This window comes from Chlorocebus sabaeus, chromosome 23, assembly GCF_047675955.1.
Source record: "Chlorocebus sabaeus isolate Y175 chromosome 23, mChlSab1.0.hap1, whole genome shotgun sequence".
Lineage (NCBI taxonomy): Eukaryota > Metazoa > Chordata > Mammalia > Primates > Cercopithecidae > Chlorocebus > Chlorocebus sabaeus.
The window spans coordinates 6,523,827-6,544,122 of record NC_132926.1 but is presented as its reverse complement, the minus strand read 5'-3'; the positions used below and the strand labels follow the sequence as shown (position 1 = coordinate 6,544,122).

At 49.5% G+C, this 20,296-nt stretch overlaps 1 long non-coding RNA gene across 1 annotated transcript; it reads right to left on the bottom strand.

Moving 5' to 3' along the window:
• Positions 1-14,172: 14,172 nt before the first annotated feature.
• On the bottom strand, positions 14,173-18,491 carry LOC140709898 (uncharacterized). The gene is made up of 3 exons (XR_012090683.1): positions 16,873-18,491; positions 16,266-16,354; positions 14,173-15,726 (listed from the first exon to the last, which is right to left on the bottom strand). It is a non-coding gene; the product is annotated as an uncharacterized lncRNA (long non-coding RNA).
• Positions 18,492-20,296: the final 1,805 nt, after the last annotated feature.

The window sequence follows — 20,296 nt, the reverse complement described above, 5'->3', positions numbered from 1 at the left end:
ATGCCCCTAGGAACCTACTAGGCACTCAAAGAAACCTGGTGTGGGGAGGCCCCCCTTAATGGAGAACCCAGCCCTTCTGAAGGGCCCGCTTCTGTCTACGGATTTGGAAATCTCTTCCAAACGCATCATTAAACGATCAAAGCAAAGACAGAGCCTATTATAAATGAAAGACAGTTGAGGGAATATTTATTCATATTTATTTGTACCTGCATAAAAAAAAAAAAACTGAAAAGATGCACAAGAAACTCAAATAAGGGTTTCTCTATGGTGGGGGGGTTGAGACCAGTGAGTGGTAGCAGGTGTAGGAGGTGGAGATTTCATTCTATACTGCTGTATATTGTTTTGATTGTTGAATCCTAAGATGTATTATTTATTTGATATAAATGTTAAAATTTGTAGATAACAGAAGAGGAAAGCTCCACTCCCCTGCAGCTGAGTAACGCTGTGCAGAGATGCGGGTCCTGTGTGGCTGGAGTTTACAATTACTCAGAAGAAACCAGAATACAGGAGCTTAATGTGAAATAGCTGGATTTTTTAAAACACATCTTCTCATTATTTTTTATTGCGGTAAAGTCCGTATCAATAACATTTCCCATCTTACCCATTCTTAAGTGTACACTTCAGGGGCATTAAGTACATCCACACTGTTGTGTAGCCCTCACTGCTATCACTCTCCAGACCTCTTTTCGTCTTGTGAAGCCAAAACCATGTGCCCTGAAGCACCAGCTCCCCGTTCACCCCTCACCTCAGCCCCTGGCACTCACCTTGCTGCTTTCTTTTTCTTTTCTTTTTTCTTTTTTTTGAGATGGAGTCTCCCTCTGTCGCCCAGGCTGGAGTGCAGTGGCACGATCTCGGCTCACTGCAAGCTCCGCCTCCCGGGTTCACGCCATTCTCCTGCCTCAGCCTCCCGAGTAGTTGGGACTACAAGCGCCCACCACCTCGCCCGGCTCATTTTGTTTTTGTATTTTTAGTAGAGATGGGGTTTCACCGTGTTAGCCAGGATGGTCTCGATCTCCCGACCTCGTGATCTGCCCACCTCGGCCTCCCAAAGTGTTGGGATTACAGGCGTGAGCCACCGCGCCCAGCCGCCTTCTTCTTCTTCTTTTTTTTTTTTTTTTTTGAACTAGTCTCGCTCTGTCGCCCAGGCTGGAGTGCAGTGGTGTGATCTTGGCTCACTGCACCCTCTCCCTCTTGAGTTCAAGCAATTCTCCTGCCTCAGCCTGAGTAGCCGGGATTACAGGCATGCACCACCACACCCGGCTGATTTTTTTATTTTTAGTAGAGACAGGGTTTCACACCATGTTGGTCAGGCTGATCTCGAACTCCTTACCTCATGATCTGCCTGCCTCCACCTCCCAAAGTGCTGGGATTATAGGCGTGAGCCACCACGCCTGGCCCTGCTTTCTGTCTGTGATTCTGACTCCTCCAACTACCTCATGCAAGTGGAGTCATACAGTATTCGTCCTTTTGTGTGGCTTGTTTCACACAGCGTCGTGTCCTCAAGTTCCATCCAGGCTGTAGCACGTGCCAGGATTTTCCTCCTTCCTAAGGCTGAGTCATACTCCACGTGTGTAAGTGCACGTTTGGTGTCTGTCATGGACCCCTGGGTTGCTTCTATGCTCTCACTATTGTGAATAGTGCTGCTGCGAACCTGGGTGGACAAACGTCTCTTCGAGTCCCTGCTTTTATTTTATTATTTATTTATTTATTTGTGAGACAGAGTCTCACTTTGTCTCCCAGGCTGGAGGGCAGTGGTGCAATCTTGGCTCACTGCAACCTCTGCCTCCCTGGTTCAGGTGATTTCTCCTGCCTCAACCTCCTGAGTCGCTGGGATTACAGGCACGCACCACCACACCCGGCTAATTTTTGTGTTTTTAGGAGAGACAGGGTTTCACCATGTTGGCCAGGCTGGTCTCAAGCTCCTGACCTCAAGTGATCCACCCGCTTTGGCCTCCCAAAGTGCTGGGATTACAGGCATGAGCCACTGCGCCTGGCCAAGTCCCTGCTTTTCACTCTTTTGGGTATTCCCCAGAAGTGGAATGCTGCCTCATATGGTATTTCTATGTTTAACTTTTTGAGAAACTGACACGCTGTTTCCCCAATGTTTAAATGTTGATAATTACTGTATTTCACCAATACGAAGCAGTACATACTTTCACATATTAAAATCACTGAAGTTGGAGGCCATCTTACAACTGCTGGATGTCAGAGTTTGTGAGCTTTATTTTCTTGGTGGTAGGTAAAATAGAGGCTTACCTTACAATGAGTGTCATAGCAGATTTGATGAAATAGTACAGAAATGGTAATGTAGATAAATGTTTTTAAACGTTTGCAGCCCAGAGAGAGCACCCCTGAGAGCCAGACAGACCCAGGGTCTGCCGGCTTAGGCTGGGGCTGGCTCCTCCTCAGCCCCCCAGCTCCCTGCTGCCTCATCCCATGGAGCACTCTGTGGCCCAGTCCTCAGTCATCCATCCTTCACCGAGGAGAGGCTCCGACACCACCACCGGGGGCCTCACACTGGGGCCAGCAAAAGTAGATGCTAATACTGTGTAGTGAATGGAGGAAGCCAGACGGAGGAATGATTCTGAGACAAATTAGAGTCAGAGGTGGCCTCACGGTCCACCTGGACTCAGTCTTGGGGCCAGGGGCAAGGGTTCACTGCCCAGGGCTGACCGAGCAAGGGATCTGCAGCCAAGAAGTCATTCAAGAAAACCAGGTTTCCAGAACCCATGGGCCAAAAGACAGTGACTGTCTGGTGGGGCTTTGAGAGATCAACAGCTTAAGCCAAAAGAGAAAGATGTTTTGACACAGACCAAAAATCCTGGGGGTCTTGCCCCAGGGAACGTCAGAGAGGCAAACCCAGTCCTTAGGGGTTCCAGACCCTTTGTGCAGAGAAACCCACGTTTCCAGGGCAACCACCGCCTCTAAGTAGGCGATCTCATCTGCCAAGGAATGCATCTTAAAATATTCTCATGTTTAATATATTGAGAACAAACAGTGCACCAGGCCCCATGCCAGGGGCTTCGTGAGCATGCTCTCACTTAATTCTCACAGGGAGAATCCGGCCGCCTCTTCGGATCTGATGCCCACGGGGTTCTCAGGCTCAGCAACAATCGAAGCCTAACCCCAAGGTCACACGAAATTTCATCCAAGTCTGTCTGACCCCCTGATTTTTTCCCATTTCCCTGGGAAGCTGGGGCCCCTCTGATGCTGGACCCACTTTGATGTACCCCAGAAACATGGCCCGTGGGCCATGCAGTGTGTCTCCAGGCAGCCACACAGAAACGTGTCACATGCGGTCACGTGAGCCACATTCCTGAATTTAGCACACGCCCCCACACAGGACGACCAGTCCGATGCCCCTTCGCCCTCTCGATGGCATGGCAAGGGCTCCCAGAGTCAGGGGAAGAGGGTATCTGGTTTTTGCCAGCGACTGCTCTCCTTTATTGTGCTCACAGCACCTCAGTTTCCCTGTAGAAAACCTCCTTTCCCCACGTTCCTACGGAGAGGGGCTGCCCTCATCTCCCCAGGTCTGGGGATGAGCCCATGTCCCAGGCCTGGCCCATGGGTGTCTGCCCCTGGGGTTTATCCTAGAGCTGTTAATTGCTGGGTGTGGGGCCCAATCTTTCTGCCAGTGTTGCTGAGCTGGCAGGCTGTGGGCCTGGAGCTGCTGGGGGCAATCTTTAACCTCAGTACGGAGATTGCCTGGGAGTGAGGCCAATGCAGAGAAATGAGAGATGGAGAGACAGGTGTGTATGTGGGGAGAGGGAGATGCAATCCACGCTGAGGACATCCTTTGAGCTGCTGAATCCACCCATTCCTGATGCTGTCTTTCTAATTGCATGAACAAGTACATTCCTTTCATTACTTAGATTATTTTGAGTTGAAGTTTTATCACTTATAAATATCCTCAAAAGGCCAGGCGTGGTGGTTCATGCCTATAATCCCAGCACTTTGGGAGGCGGAGGCAGGTGGATCACTTGAGGTCAGGAGTTCAAGAGCAGTTTGGCCAATATGGTGAAACCTCGTCTCTACTAAAAATACAAAAAATTAGCCAGGCGTGGTGGCACACCCCTGTAATCCATCTGAGGCATGAGAATCACTTGAACTGGGAGGCAGAGGCTGCAGTGAGCAGAGATCGCGCCACTGCACTCTAGCCTGGGTGACAGAGTGAGACTGTCTTAAAAAAGCAAACAAACCAAAAAAAAAAAAAAAAAAAAACCCTCAGAAAACTACCTATAAGTATGTAATAGCTGTCATTTGTGGAGTCCTTATCAGTTACCAAGTGTTAGCTAATGACATTTATCCCTATTTCATAGAGAAGTGAACTCAGGTGTTAGGGTGGATACTGAGATGCACCACCCAGGTTCCCCTTCAGAAATAAAGGACCTATTACCCCAGCTGTAGGAAGTGCCACCATCAGACAACCCTCAGCTATCCGCATCTTCAAGGCTTGCCTCCACAGGAGAGGGCCACCTCACCCGGGCCACACGCTGTTCCCAGCACTGCCCACATCCAGTGACTGATCAACACGGCGCTACAAAGGCCAGGCCCTCTTGCTCCAATGAGGACAGCTCCAAAGGCTCCTGCCACCTTCAGAGCTCCCAGCGAGCCAGCAGAGGTTGCCATCCTGTGTTGCAACTTGACTTCCCTCCTTGCCCAGTCCTGCTTCTCTCCCTTTCCTTCCACAGGTGTTGATCCCAAAATTAACTTTCCATAAATATCCTGCATGCTGAACTTCACCACAGTCTTTTTTCCAGGAACCCAACCTGTTACAGTTGGTGCTGAACATGAGTCAGGAAAGCAGACACGGGTGGAGAGTTTGGAGCTGAACCACCTGCTGCTCAGCTGGCAATGAGACGCCTGGCACAGATCGCCCCTGGCCCAGGTGATGAAGGATGCCGGACTTGTGAAAGAAATTCATTAACCGGTGTGATGTGTCAGTGTGATAGATTTGAGAAAGACGGGGGTGGAGGGTTGGGGGTGGGGGAAGTAATATAACACTTGAACTAGGTAGCTATTGTTAAATCCACTTGATCTGGAAAACAATAACAAAAAGCTAAGCGTGATTAATCAGCAATTAAAGGCCAATGTGAAAGCCAGAGGCCCTTCTGTTTGGCGTTTAAAGAGGCTCTCCTCTGCACCAGGACAGAGAAAGCAGAAACCAGGCTCAGAATCCACAAAAGATACAACTCCAACCAAGGCAGGTCTACTGTGCCAAGGCCAGGGCCTTGGTTAGAAGACAGCGCAACCCTGTGGCCTGACACAGCGGCTCATGCTTGTAATCCCAGCACTTTGGGAGGCTGAGGTGGGTGGATCACGAGGTCAGGATTTAGAAACCAGCCTGGCCAACATGGTGAATCCCTGTCTCTACTATAAATATGAAAAACCAGCCTGGCCAACATGGTGAATCCCTGTCTCTATTAAAAATATGAAAATTAGCGGGTGTGGTGGCAGGCACCTGTAATCCCAGCTACTCAGGAGGCTGAGGCAGGAGAATCGCTTGAATACGGGAGGCGGAGGTCGCAGTGAGCTGAGATCGCACCACTGCACTCCAGCATCGGTGACATAGCGAGATTCTGTCCCCCTACCCACTGCCAAAAAGAAAAAAAAAAGAGAGAGAGTATGACCCTGACACACAGGCTGGGGACATCTAGGTTGAGGTCTCTACAAACGATGGACTCTCTATATCCCCCTGAGCCCTCTGAGCCGGCAGGAATGTCACCCTGCTGCTAAGGGCTGGAACTCCCTCCCTCCTTGCCTGGACACTGTGCAGAGGCCTCTACTCAGCCAGACAACATGTTCCCGGCCCAAGCTCTGCCTCGTCTGTCCTCCTGGTCATTAGGCCAACGACTAGGATGAAGTCACAACGGCACCAGCTGTGGGCACGTTGGGCCTGGTGAGGAAAGATGGGGCTATACCCCAAAGGAGCTGTAGGACCTAACCAGCACAGGTCTGCAGGAACATGGGACCGGAATCCAAGGGTCTCTGGTCAAGAAGATCAGAAGGTAAGGTTGGATAAGGGAGTATTTATCAACTTGGGAGAACCCTCCCAGAATACAGGATTTAATACTCTCACCAGCGTTCCAGGAGATGGTATAAACTCACTACAGATGGTTCCTAGAAACATGGGAAAAGCAGTGGCCAACATGAAGTGAGAAATGCCAGAGCAGACGGTAGGCCCTTGGCACTGAGGCCCAGAGAGGTGGGCCCACCAGAGGAGGTGGACCACGTAAGGCTGGAACTCCCATAGGCCTATGCTGCACGCAGGACCCAGATGATATCCCAATTCCCAAGGCTGTTAGGAATGGATTCCTTAGAAATTCAGTGATGGGGACCAGGGCTGGCAGGAGGAGTTGCCATTGTAGAACCAGGCTTACTCACAGAAATGATCCCAAGGACCTTGGAAAACTAGAAGCCATCTGCCTTAGTGCTGCTGTAACAAAATGCCGTAGGCTGGGTGGCTTATAAAGAAATTTATTTCTAACAGTTCTGAAGGCTGGGAAGTTCAAGATCAAAGTAGATTTGGTGTCTGCTGAGGGCCCACTTTCTGGCTCACAGATAGTGCCTTCTCACTGTGTCCTCAGAGAGTAGAACAGGCAAGGCAGCATGCTGGGACATCTTTTCATTAGGGCACTAGTCCCATTCAAGAGGCTCCACCTTCATGACCCAGTCGCCTCCCAAAGGCCCCACCTCCTGATACCCTCACATTTGTGATTAGGTTTCAACGTATGAATTTCGGGGAGACACCAACATTCAGACCATGGCACCATCAGAAGGCAGGAAGATGTCATTGTGGTGAGTGGCAGGGTAGAGAGGAGGCCAGGGGAGCCTGACCTACAGAGACCTGTGGAGTGAATAGAACTTGGCACCCCTAGGGGCCACATACATTTGGAGCCAACAAGCACACTACTGTAAATGCATAAGATGCTGGGGAGCTAAGGACAGTCACCTTAATTTAAAAAAAAGGAACAATCCCTTCCCCAGTGTCCATCCCTGAGCAAGTTCTTGGACGTGGAAACTTGACTGACAGAAAGCCCATGTCCCCAGGAGGAAGAACGCCCACAATTGCACACAGCAAGGATTCCCCCATTTCTTCCCAACATTACTCAGGTAACTGTGTGTTGGGGAAGGGGAAACCCAGAGCATTAGCATGGCCCCTCCTAAGGGAGCCAGGTGATAAATGGAGTTCTAGCCTAGGTCCAGCTCACAGTGGGTCCACGGTCCCACCCTCAGTGGTCTCCAAATGTATAAATGTAAAAGTGGTCTCCAATTACTTAGTAATTGACACAAGCCCTTTATCCTGTGAGGTAACAGCTATCACAGTGGGGAAATCCAAGTGGAAGCCTCTGAAACTCCCCCTTCTGGCCAAGATGGTAAATAAAAAGCAGTATTACATCCCAGGGAATGGCAAAGACGAGTGCTGTTCTTAAAGATCTAAAAGACGTGTGGATAGTCATTCCTATTATAGTCCCACTTAATTCACCAGTCTGTTCCCCATGGAAACTACCAGAAGTGCAACAAGTAGTAGCCCAATTGCAGCTTCCTTGCTAGGTGTGGTATTGCTGCTAGAGAAGATTAATATGAATTCAGGGAGCCAGGCGAAGTGGCTCATGCCTACAGTCCCAGTATGTGGGAGGCTGAGGTTGGTGGATCATTTGAAGTCAGGAGTTCGAGACCAGCTTGGTCAACATGATAAACCCCATCTCTACTAAAAATACAAAAATTGGCCAAGCATGGTGGCGCATGCCTGTAATCCCAGCTACTCAGGAGGCTGAGGCAGGAGAATCACTTGAACCTGGGAGGCGAAGGTTGTGTGAACCAACACCGCACCCCACTGCACTGCAGCCTGAGTGACAGAGCAAAATTCTGTCTCAAAAAAAGAAAAAAAAAAAACTGAATTCAGACACATGTTATGAAGCCATTAATCTGGTGAATATGTTCATTTCCATCTCAATCAAGAAAGAGAATCAGAAAGAGTTCACATTCACATGGAAGGGACAACAGTATACATTCACAATTTTCATCAGGGCTCTGTCATGACCATCCAAAAAGATCTGGATCATGGGACACCCCGCAGAACATCATGCTGATCCAGTACACGGATGTCATCGTGCTGATCAGGCAGATAGACAAGTAGTACCTAGCATGCCGGAAGCCAAAGGGTGAGAGAGAAAACTACTGAAGATGAAGAGGCCACCACATGAGTAAAATTTCTAGGAATTCAATGGTCTGGTGAATACTGGGACATACCTACAAAATTAGTCTTACAAAGTAAGGACAAATTATTTAATCTTTTACCTCCTACCATGAAGAAGAAATCCTAGCACCTGACAGGTAGGTCTGGAGGCAACATATTCCATAGCTGGGAATACTGCTCCAACCCTGTAGGCCAGTGCCATGAAAGGCTGCCAAGGCCCGGAGCAAGAAAGCACTCTGCAGAAGTACCAGGCTGCTGGAGCCATCAGCCCCATCCCTTGAGCCATACAACTCAGCAGACCCTATGGTGTCAGCCATGTGAGTGATAGGAAGAGATCCCAGAGAAGGACGCAAGCTATGGTGGGAGAATCCCTTAGGATCTGGAGACTCCCTAGAATTTGGGAGTGAATCCTTACAATTAGTAGCAAAGGATTATACACCTTTTGAAAACAGGTCCTGGTCTAGTGCTCCTAGACCTTGTGTGATACAGAACACCCAGACGTGAGATACCGAGTGATCAGGCAGCCGGAACTGCCTGTCAGGAGCTGGGTCTGCCAGACCCAGTCAATCTAACATGGTGGGAACATCCCGGGTCAAACGTGAGCAGGCCTTGAGGACACCAGCAAGCTACACGGCAGGTAGCCCAGACCCCACATCGTCCCCGCTGTGGCACCAGCAGCCTCAGCTCATTTGAATGGCCACATGGGGGACTCCCATGTCACCAGCTGAAGAGGATAAAACTGAGATTGGTTTGGCCTGGCATGTGGCAGATGACTACATTGGACCCCCTCCTGGAAAGATCAGGAATAGAGACCTGTTCCAGATAGAGATTTGCCTTTCCTGCCTGTGAGCTCTCTACTCAAGGGTCTATGAAGTGTTTGATTCACTGGCACAGGATGCCATATAACATCACTTCTGACTCAACAGCCCATCTTATAGCAATAACCCTGGAGGGGCAGGAGTGGGCTGGCCCATGACCAGGGATCCACTGGTAATACTGCACACCACATGACCCCAAAGCTGCTGGCCCGATGGTGCATTATGATGGCCCGCTGAAGACAGAGCTGCAATGCCAGTTCAGAAATAAGCCTTCACAACGTTTCAGGACAATCCTCCAAGATGCAGAATCACTTCAAATCAAATACTATATATGGCACTGCATCCCCACTGGGCAGAATACACGGTTCTAGGAATTTAGGGGTAGAAGCTTAAGTGGCCCAGTGGCCCACTTGGAGAATTTGTGCTTTCTGTCCCTCAACTCTGGCTTCCGTAGGTTTAGAGGTCCTTGTTCCTAAAGAGAAAATACTTCTGCAAGGTGGCACAGCCAGAGTCCCTCAAAGTCTAAGCACAGCCACCTCCTTGGCACTGTGTGTTTCTTGTCCTTGCATCAAGGGGCCAGTGGTAAGAAGAGGAGTCACATCCCGGCATCCACAAGGGGTTGCACATGGGGTCTGGGAGGAATATGTTTGACATCCAGGTGATGCCCTTGGGTGCTTCTTGGTACTCCCTTGCCCAATTTTGATGGTAAGTTGACAGGTATAGCAACCCTGGCCTGAAAAGAGCATGGTGACCAGGGTCTCAGTTCCTTCAGGTAATCAGGAGACCAACAGAGATGTCATCTGAGGGTGAGGTGGTCTATAATGGGTAGTGGAGTAGGCAGCTAAGGATGTCAGTTGCAGCCCTAAGACCCCAAAACTTCAGAGACAGAGGCTGGAGTTCATCCCAGTAATTTTCCTCTGCAGGTTGCCTCCTAGAAGAGCTTCTCAGAGAACTTACATGAAGTGGATCCAAGAGGTGGACTGTGAAGGACTCTGTAAGGTGCCACTCAGGTCCCTCTGCAGGAATAAAGGACTTATTACCCCAGCTGCTGGGAGTACCGTCTGCAGAAAGTTGACAGCCCTCACACTCCATTCCCAGGGTGCCCTACATCAAATGAACCGACCAATGTGGGGTGCCAAGTACCCAACATTTTGCCTTGACCCGGAACAGTCGTGAGGGGTCATCCCATCCTCAGGCCAGCTGAGGCTTCTGCTGAGATAGCATCATAGGTCAGCCTCCCCCTTTGCCCAAGCCTGCTCCTCCCCGCTCCCTTCCACTGGTATTGACTTGAGGAGCACTGGCCAATGAGCCCACACACACTTCATCTCAGAGACCTGCCCAAGCTCATACTCAGACCTGAAGTGGCAGAAACAAACCTGACTCTCTGTGGCTGTCCAAAGCCCAGAGACTGGAAGGTCAGCACATGCAGGACTCAGAAGTGAGCAACAGAGCACATACCTTGGATGCAGTGGAGATTTGAACTCCGTACAAGGAATGACCGTCTAATTACCTTAGGCTGCTGGTGGTGATGTTGCTCAGTTTCTGCTCACAGGATGGGGAAGGGGAGATATTCCAGAAGAACAGAGCAGCCCCCTCACCCATCTCAGGCTTTGGGGTCATTCAGACCTGAGAATGTCAGAGCTTTAACTTCCTAGCTGGGGGGCCTTGAGCAAACTGCTCCACCTCCCTGAGCCTCAGTTTCCTCCACTCCAAACTGCAGCCAATAAGATGCACCTGTGATTCTTGCATAGATGGTATTTGCAGGACTCCTGGTGCACAGAAATCTCTCGGTAAATGTGGCCATTATTATTCAAGAGCCGAGGAGCTAATTAGCCTCGCTGCTGATGCACCAGGAATTCACAGCGCAGGGACTGGCCTGCCGAAGGGAGGACGAGGCTGGAACATCTCATTTTGACAAGTGGCTTTTGTTTACCCACGACTGGCAAACAAACGCTCCACGACGTGCGGCTAATCACCTAAAAATAACAGCACATATGTTCCCTCTGAGGAGTGTTCCTTGCTAACAAGCACAGCGGGCCGTGGGCTGCTGGGGGTGGGGTGGGGACACTCTGCACTCCTCTGAGGCAAATACAAAAGCCTCTCTCTCTGCCCCCAGCCGTCCTCCTGCACCCCACATCCATCCTGCTGCCCAGCCCTGTCCGCAGCGCCACACACAAACCACCCTCCCTTCTGTCTCCCTGCACACTGTCCCCACCAAGTCCCTGGTTGCTGTCCTGGGGCAGGGCTGGTGCCACAGTCCCCTTTCTGCCCTCCTGGCCTCGCTCCATCCCCTCCACCCTGCCCTGGAGGCACCCTTCTAAAACACATACATCTGACTATGTCACTCCCCTTCCCAGAACTGCTCGTGGCTCTCTGCCTCCAGGCCATGCCAGTCTCATTTCCCATACCACCTGGGCCTGACCATCATTGTTCACCAGGGCCTTCCAGCCTCCAGGCCTCTGCAGATGTTGGAGTAGGGCTGCTTCTCTACCTACACACCTCCTCCGCCTTGGGCAGGTGCTCAGCTCTATATGACATCCGAGCTGATGACGAATGAATGATTCTCTCTGAACTCCAGGCTCATGTGCCCAGCTGCCCACTGCATGTCTCCTCCTGGTTGTCCAGTGGGCATCTCTGAACCATGTGTCCAAAAGCACACGTGCACACACACACACATACACGCATGGGATCCTCCTGCAATCTTTCCGGTTGCTCGGGTCAAAAGCCCAGAAGTCCTCCATGTCCCCACCTCTCCCATCCCCCAACAAATGCATTAGCAAATAGGGTCAGCTCTGTCTTCGAAACACATACAGACTCCCGTCAGCACCTGCACACTGCCTCCTGGCGCCTCCATCCCACCTCCCACCTCCAGTGGCCCCCAGCTTCGGCCCTTGCCAGCCACAGTCTGCTCTCGACCCAGGACCCTTTAAAACTGGTCACACCTCATCTCTCCTGCACCCCAAAGCTTCCAGTGGCTTCCATCTCAGAGTAAAGCCAAAGTCTTAGGGAGGCCACAGCTAGAGTGGACAGATTTCACAAACAAAAAGGCAGGATGCCCGTTAGGTTTGAATTTCAAGGACATGTTAAGTGAAATAAGCCAGACACAGAAAAACAAATACCACGTGATCTCACACGGACATGCAAACTCTGAAAAAGCCAAATTCATTGAAGCAGAAAGTAGAATGGTGGCTACCAGAGGCTGGGAGGGCAGGGGGTGAGAACTGGGGAGCTGTGGGCCAAAGGACACAAAGTTCCAGTTAGGGAGAGTAAGTGCAAGAGCTCCATGGTACGCTGTGGCAGTATAGCTAATGACAGTGTACTGCATTCTTGAAAATCGCTAAGAGTGCTAAGAGTAGATTTTAAGTGTTCTCACCACACGGAAAAAAAAGATGTGGGAAGTAATGCATATGTTAATTAGCTCGATTTAGTCATCCCATAATTGTATACATATTCCAAAACATCATGTTGTAGGCCATAAGTATATGCAATTTTTATTGGTCAATTAAAACAATGTTTTAAAAAGAAGAAAGGGATATTAGGAACTAAAAATCTTTTTTTGAATTTCACAGAAAGGCAAACTTGCGTGGGACACACTTATACTAAAAAATTATTTGCTGTTTATCTAAAATTCCAGTGTAACTGGGCATCCGGTAATTTTCCAGCAGCCAGACCTACAAAGCCTGAGATGACCGGGGACACCCCCACACCCCATTGTACCTCACGCCCCCCACCTCCCCTGCAGCTTGGGTGTCCTGTTTTTCCCGGAGCCCAGAGAGAGTTCCTCCACTTCAGGAATGCGTCCCGCCACCCCTCCACTCCCGCATCCCTGTGGGCCACTCCCCTGGCCCCTGCAGATCTCTGCCCAGATGGCGCCTCTCGAGGAGGCCTGCTGCACCAGCCAGTGTGAAACACCAGCCCTGTCACCGCCCCCTCACTGCTCAGTGGCTTCTACGACCTTCCACCAGAATGCCGTCTCCTTGAAGGCAGAGTTTCATCTCTGCTGTCCACAGCCGTGTCCCCACACTGACGACAGTGCCTGGCATGTAGTAGTCAGTCAATAAATATTTTTCAAATAAATGATGTCCCTACTGCCCCACCCCAGGCCACTTGGCAAACTCCTTAAACAACAAGGACAGCTGTACGGCCTCTCCTCTGCAAAGCTCCCTCTGACCACACACATGTCCTCCAGCCAGGGAGAGCCTCCTCACTAGACGAAGAGTCCCTCCGAGGTAGCGATGGTGTCCCATCCACCTTTTTATCCCCAGTGCCACATTGATGCCAATGTGAGAGGTGCTCGGTACACGTGTGAGTGGATCAATCGATGAATGAATATCTGAGTGAGTGAAGAAATGAAGACCATAGGAACCAGGCAGAACTGTATCGCTAAGGCTCCCTGCAGGAGCTGGTTTGATTCCTGTTGCCCCTAAAGGAAGACTTTTGACATTTATTCCCACTGTGTAAAGAACAATGAAGGAGAAGGAGATGGTGAAGATGCGCTTCACTCCCCACTAGTCCACATTCTACAAAGTATGTCCACCTCATTCCGTGATCCTCTCACCAGCCTGAGAGGCAGCTATCATTACCCCATAGTTCAGATGAAGAGACACAGGCCCAAAGACATGAAGCGAGTTGCTGGAGCCACAGGGAGAGGGGAGAGGAGATGCAGCTGGGACCTGGCCCCAGCCCATCCAGCCCTGAAGGCCTCCATGCCCCGCTGCCTCTCCGGCTTGCCCAGGGTTACAGTGACCCAGTGACCCACGCAGGCCTCCCAAGCAGGGAGGAGGGAGAAGTCAGGCTGCACAAGAGGACAGGGACCCTGCCCAAGGCAGAGCTGCTTTGCCCCCTCTTCCCCTCGGGCATCCCGGGGACCCGGCCTGGTTGTCCACCCACGTATACACGGTTCTCTCTGTCTTTGACCATGGTTCCATTACCCACACCAGCTTCATAGCCAGCCCTCTATAGGCGTCTGCCCTGAATCATGCATTTGTCTCAAAAGACTTTGATATTAATGTCATTCTGTACTAATGAGTCCAGCCCACTTGTCCCAGCTGGAGCCTCCATTGTCTGCTGATTAATTGGTACGGAACTCTGGGGGGTAGCAAGGGGAGGGGAGGGAAGAAGTGGGGGGGGAAGAGAAAAGAAGAGAAGAGCCATTTCCAGAGCAGAAATAGGTTTCCTCTGCTCACCAGCGATTCTTCTCCTTATCCTGAGGCCTTCAGCTAGGTATGGAGCAGAAACCAGACGGCCACTCTCTCCCCAGCCACTTAACTGTCCCCGCTTCAGGAAAAATAAGACCCGTGGATACTGTCCCAGGGTGAGAAGGCAGGTCTGGAGGAAAGCACAAGTTAAGAACTGGTAGACTTGGGCCGGCACAGTGGCTCACGCGTGTAATCCTAGCATTTTGGGAGGCCCAGGCATGTGGATCACTTGAGGTCAGAATTTTGAGACCAGCCTGGCCAACATGGTGAAACACCATCTCTACTAAAAACACAAAAATTAGCCGTGTGTCATGGTGCATGCCTGTAGTCCCAGCTACTTGGGAGGCTGAGGCCGGAGAATTGCTTGAACCTGGGAGGTGGAGGCTGCAATGAGCCGAGATTGCGCTACTGCACTCCAGCCTGGGTGACAGAGTGAGATTCCATCTCAATAAAAAAATAAAATAAAATAAAATAAAGAATTGGTACACTTGGATTCTGACTCATCCCAGCTCTGCTCACTGTTGCCCTGGGCAAGTCGCTGGCCTCCCCAAGCCTCATTTTCCATCTGCAAAATGGGGGACAAAAATCCCACCAAAGCACAGAGTTGAAAGCTCTTGGATTTGACAACTTGGCTTTCAACTCCATTATCTTCCATTTAGAGGGGCTGTGTGGCCTTGGACAAGCTGCTTAACCTCATATGCAAAATGGAAATATTAACAGCACCCACCTGACGGGGCTGCAGCGAGGACTGAAGGAGAGATAAGGAAGGTGCAGTGCTTGGCCTTGCGCCTAGCGGATCAGTAAATGGAGGCTACTGTTACCATGTCTGGAAATAGCCACCTGATTAAACAAAGCTTGTGACTCTACTTGGTGGAATATTATGCAGGCACCAAAAAGGAAACACAGTGGATGGTGCAGTCCAGGAAATGCCTATGTCCAAATGCCTTCTTCACTAGATCTACTCAAGGGAATCATGATCTCCGTTGACAGAAGGGACAGCTGAGGCTCACAGAAGGGGCTTGAATGGTCCCAGGTCACAGAGTAAGTAAACAGCTGAGCTGGGAATTGAACACAGGGAAAACCTGCCTCGAAATGCAGACTCCATCCTCTTTCTCACAATTCCTGCACATCATATTTTAGAAACTGATTTGCTGACGTCATGAGCCTGCAGGCATTTCATTTGGGTTTCTGTCCAGGTGATCATGATGCTTTTGTGCCATTGATAATTATTTTTTAAGGCAGATAATAATGTTGACCTGCACTCCCCACCTGGCTGATGTGCAGAGCAAAGGAACTCAAGGCTGTGTGTGAGCTCTGGCAATAGGACAGAGCATGTGAGCAACAGTTAACATCATTCCAGGACCGGGGTGGCTTAGCTTAATACTACACAGTCATTCATTCATTCATTTATTCTACGAGCATTTATTGAGCCTAAAGGTACATGTTCTAGGCTCAGAGGACACAGCTGGGAATCAGAAATGACATACTCCTGCCTTCTTAGAGCTGACATCTGTGGGGAGAAGACACACAATAGACAGGTAAACAGATACAAATACTAGAGAGGAAAATAAAGCAGGATCAGGGTATTGGGGAGGGGGGTGAGGCTCCTTTGTTGGTGTCATGGAAGGCCTCTCTGGTAATGTACCGTACGTAGCAGGCTGAGGTTTAAACAAAGGAGATAAACTATGATATCCAAGGGAAAAGCACAGAAATGGCCAGTGCAAAGGCCCTTAGTCTGCCGGGGCTGCTATAACAAAATACCATAAAATGGGAAGCTTATAAACAACGTAACTACTTCTAACCATTCCGGAGGCTGAGAAGTCCATGATCAGGGCACCAGCAGATTCGGTGTCTAATGACAAGACAGTCTGCTTTCTGGTTCACAGATGGCACTTTCTCACCATATCCCCACATAGTGGAAAGGACAAGGCTGGCCTCTTTGATAAGGGCACTAATACCATTTGTGAGGACTCCACCCTCATGACCTACTCACCTCCCAAACGCCCCCCGTCCTAATACCCTCACACTGGGGATTAGGTTTCAACTTACAGATTGAGAAGGACACAGTTGGACCACAGCAGGCCCTGAGGCTGAATTATACCTGCGATGTTCAGGAAATAGCAAGGAGGCCAGTGTGGCTGCAGTGAGTAGGGGAAGGAGATGGGGAAGGGGTGTGGTGGGCAGTAGATGCTACAGGGCCTCACAGGCCACTGTAGGAACTTCAGAATTTACCATTCAGCATGAAGGATCTGGCTTGTCACTCTCTCATTGGTTGTATTATTTGCATTTTCTTTACCCAACAGTTTCCCATTTCTGACTAGATAAAACCTGAACTCCCAGATGTGGCATTCAAAGTCTTTCAGAGTAAGGAGAGGACGAGGAGGTGCTCAATACCCCACCTAGCTCTCCAGCCTCCAGTCCTGCCACTCCCCACCATACATCGTCACTGCCCCCCTCCCCTCGCCACCCTCCATCACACATCTGTGCCTTTGCCCATGCAGGGTTCTCTGCCTGCCTTCATTCAGGCTGACACTCAAATGCCTGAGGAGCACCACCTGAGTGCCAGGCCCTATGGGAGGGGCTGGGGAAATAGTGGTGAGCGAAACTGTCCCAGTCTCTGCTCATCTGGCATCTAGCAGAGAAGACCAACACTAACCTGGTAACTGTGGGAAATAAGTAATGACCACGACGGGGAATTGTGGGCCGCGGCAACAGCCACTCTGGAGTGCGGGTAGTCAGGGAGGCCCTGAAGAGGGAGTGTTGAAGCTGAGACAGAAGAATGAGCAGCAGTCAGCTCAGGGAAGAAGTGGGAAGAACGACTAGCCCCCTTGAACAGCACAGCACAGGGAGGAGGGAGGGAGGAAGAGGGCAGAGCTTGCCCAACCTGAGCCAGGCCAGGAAGGGAGCTCAGCAAATAGGCAGCGCCTGCCAGGCTCAGCGCTAGGTAAACAGGACTCTGCCCCACACCTGCTGCCTCCTCACAGCCCACAGCTGCACAGGGATAAATATCTGCCTACAGACCTGTCTTGCCTAATGAGTGTTTGGGCATCCGCCAGGCAGGCCTGGCTGGAGGGGAGCTGGCAAGAAGCGGGACAGTCCTGGGGGATTCCAGCGCCTCACTCCCTGTAGCCCTGAGATGTAGGACCCGGACCTAGCAGAACCACAGCCAGTAGTCATGGGCAGGGCATCACCAAAGGCCTTTGCTAGTGCTCCAGCAGGGTTAGGAAGGCCTGACGCCAGGAAACCAAGGACAGAGTGACCCCAAAAAGGGCAGCCCACCTCCACACCTGACCACAGCTGCCGACCGCAGAGCAGCAGCTGCCTGTGTCCCCCACCCTTTCTCACTCATTCTCCTCCTCCTCCTTCTAAATACACTAAATGCATGCCGGGAATAAATTAATTCTATCTCAGATAGTTGAGAGAACTGCAGAATTATACATCTTCACCTTGTGCCTTTTGAAATTTTGTGCATTATTGGGTATCCAAAGGAGTAAACAAATTGTAAAGTGCACATGTTCATAATTTTTAAAAATCAAATTGTAAAGAAGATTAATTCATTGAAAATAGAAGTCCCCTGACCCCCTAATTCTACTTCCCAACTTATCTTCATCTTAACTTTGATTAGATTTCATTTTCAGCATAAATAGCATCATATCACACATCCTGTTCTCCCCTAACAACGTGGTATACCCTGGCCACCTTTCCGCCCCCACACATCTGGGGCTGCCTCATTCTTTCTAGCAGCTAAAATGTTTTCCATGTCTTGGATACTGGGATTCGTGCAGATCCATTTTGGTGGGCATTTGTTTCCAGTTTTGTTCTGTTTTCTTTCGGTTTTGGTTTTTGCTATTAAAAATAATTCTCTACTGGACAGCTTTCTACTTGCATCTCTGCGTATTTGTTGGAGTTTCTTTGTAGAATACATTTTAAACTGGAGGGCAAATGGCTTGTACACTGTTTACATTTCACAGACATTGCTACATAGCCCTCCAAAGAGACTGTGCCCCTTCCCCTCCTGCTGCCTCAGCCCAGGAAACAGCCTATTTCCCTGCCCTCAGCTGTTAGGAAACCTTTAGCTCCTTGACAAACTCATGAGTGAAAGATGATAGCTGTTTTATTTGTATTTTTTAATTATTAGTGAAGCTGGGTATCTTTTAGGGCTGAGTCATTTGCATTTCTTGATGAACCGCCTCATTATACACTTTACACAGTTTTTTTTTTTAAAGGGGCATTCTTTCCTTATTTCATTTCAGCAATGTTTTAGCACCTACTCTGTAGTGGATATTGTGTTTACCACCCCTTTGTGAAACAGGATAGAGTGTGTCTGCACTGAAGCAGGGGGCAGAAGCAAAGAAGAGTTCTTGCATGGGCCCTTCCCAACACAAAAGGGAGGTCATCAAATCTTGAATCTGGCGAGACTTGAAGCATCTGGTTACAAATGGACTGAGCCTCTATTTCCTTATCAGTAAAACAGAAAAATACAGTAATTCCTGTCCCTTGGTGAAAAAAAGCACAAAACCGTATGTATAAGTCAGAAAATCAGTCAAAACTGACATAAACAAAAAGGGAACTTATTGGTTCATGTGACTAAAAGATCCAACTTCAGGCATGGCTGGATCCAGGTGCTCAAACATCATCAAGCATCGTCTGGCTCTCTCCACATTTCAGCTCTGCTTTCCCCTGTGTTAGCTCCATTCTCAACCTAGAGACACTGAGAGAGCCCCCAGTAGCTCAAGACTTATATCCTATTGATTCAACCATCCATGGAGAGCAGCTCCAGCAAAAACCCAGGGATTCGCTATGATTGGTCTGGACTGGGTCGTGCCTCTATCCTCAAGCTAATCACTGAGGCTTGAGTGATAGATGACATAGATTCGCCAGGCCTGGAGCTGAGGGCTGAGAATGAGTCCCACACGAGGCATGTGGCCTGAGCTGGAAGAGGAGGAAATTCAGCTGCCGTTACCAAAAGAAAGGACAGGATAAAACTACGGAGGATTTTAGCCCTGCCTCAGCTATGTGGCCCTGGATGTGTTATTTCTCCTCTCCAGCCCTTGAGTTCCCCACCTGTAAGATTCTGACTTCAAACTCCATCGCAGATTCTGATACCTTTAGTAGCAGAAAACTTTACTTTTCAATAAACAATACATGGAACCCAATACATAGAACAGATAAGAGCTGTGTTTTGTTAGAAATGTCATTTGTGGTTTTTAAATTTTTATTTTTACTTTAAGCTCTGGGATATGTGTGCAGAACGTGCAGGTTTGTTACATAGGTATACACGTGCCGTGGTGGTTTGCTGCACCCATCAACCTGTCATCTAGGTTTTAAGCCCCACATGCATCAGGTATTTGTCCTAATGCTGTCCCCTCCCTGACCCCTCACCCCCTGACAGGCCCTGGTGTGTGATATTCCCTTCCCTGTGTCCATGTGTTCTCATTGTTCAACTCCCACTTATGAGTGAGAACATGTGGTGTTTGGTTTTCTGTTCCTGTGTTAGTTTGCAGAGGATAATGGTTTCCAGCTTCATCCATGTCCCTGCAAAGGACATGAACTCATTTTTTTTTTATGGCTGCATAGTATTCCATGGTGTGTGCGCGCTACATTTTCTTAATCCAATCTGTCACTGATGGGTATTTGGGTTGGTTCCAAGGCTCTGCTATTGTAAACAGCACTGCAACAAACATATGTGTGCATGTGTCTTTATAGTAGAATGATTTATCATCCTTTGGGTATATATCCAGTAATGGGATCACTGGGTCAAATGGTATTTCTGGTTCTAGATCCTTGAGGAATCACCACACTGTCTTCCACAATGGTTGAACTAATTTACACTCCCACCAACAGTGCAAAAGCATTCCTATTTCTCCACAGCCTCTCCAGCATCTGTTGTTTCCTGACTTTTTAATAATCACCATTCTAACTGGCGTGAGACGGTATCTCATTGTGGTTTTGATTTGCAAGAAATGGTATTTGTTTGATCCAGTATTAGTCAGGATAGACCAGAATCTGCTGTAATAAACCACAATATCTCAGTGACTTAACACACAAAGGTTTGCTTCTCGCTCCTGTCACTGTTCAGT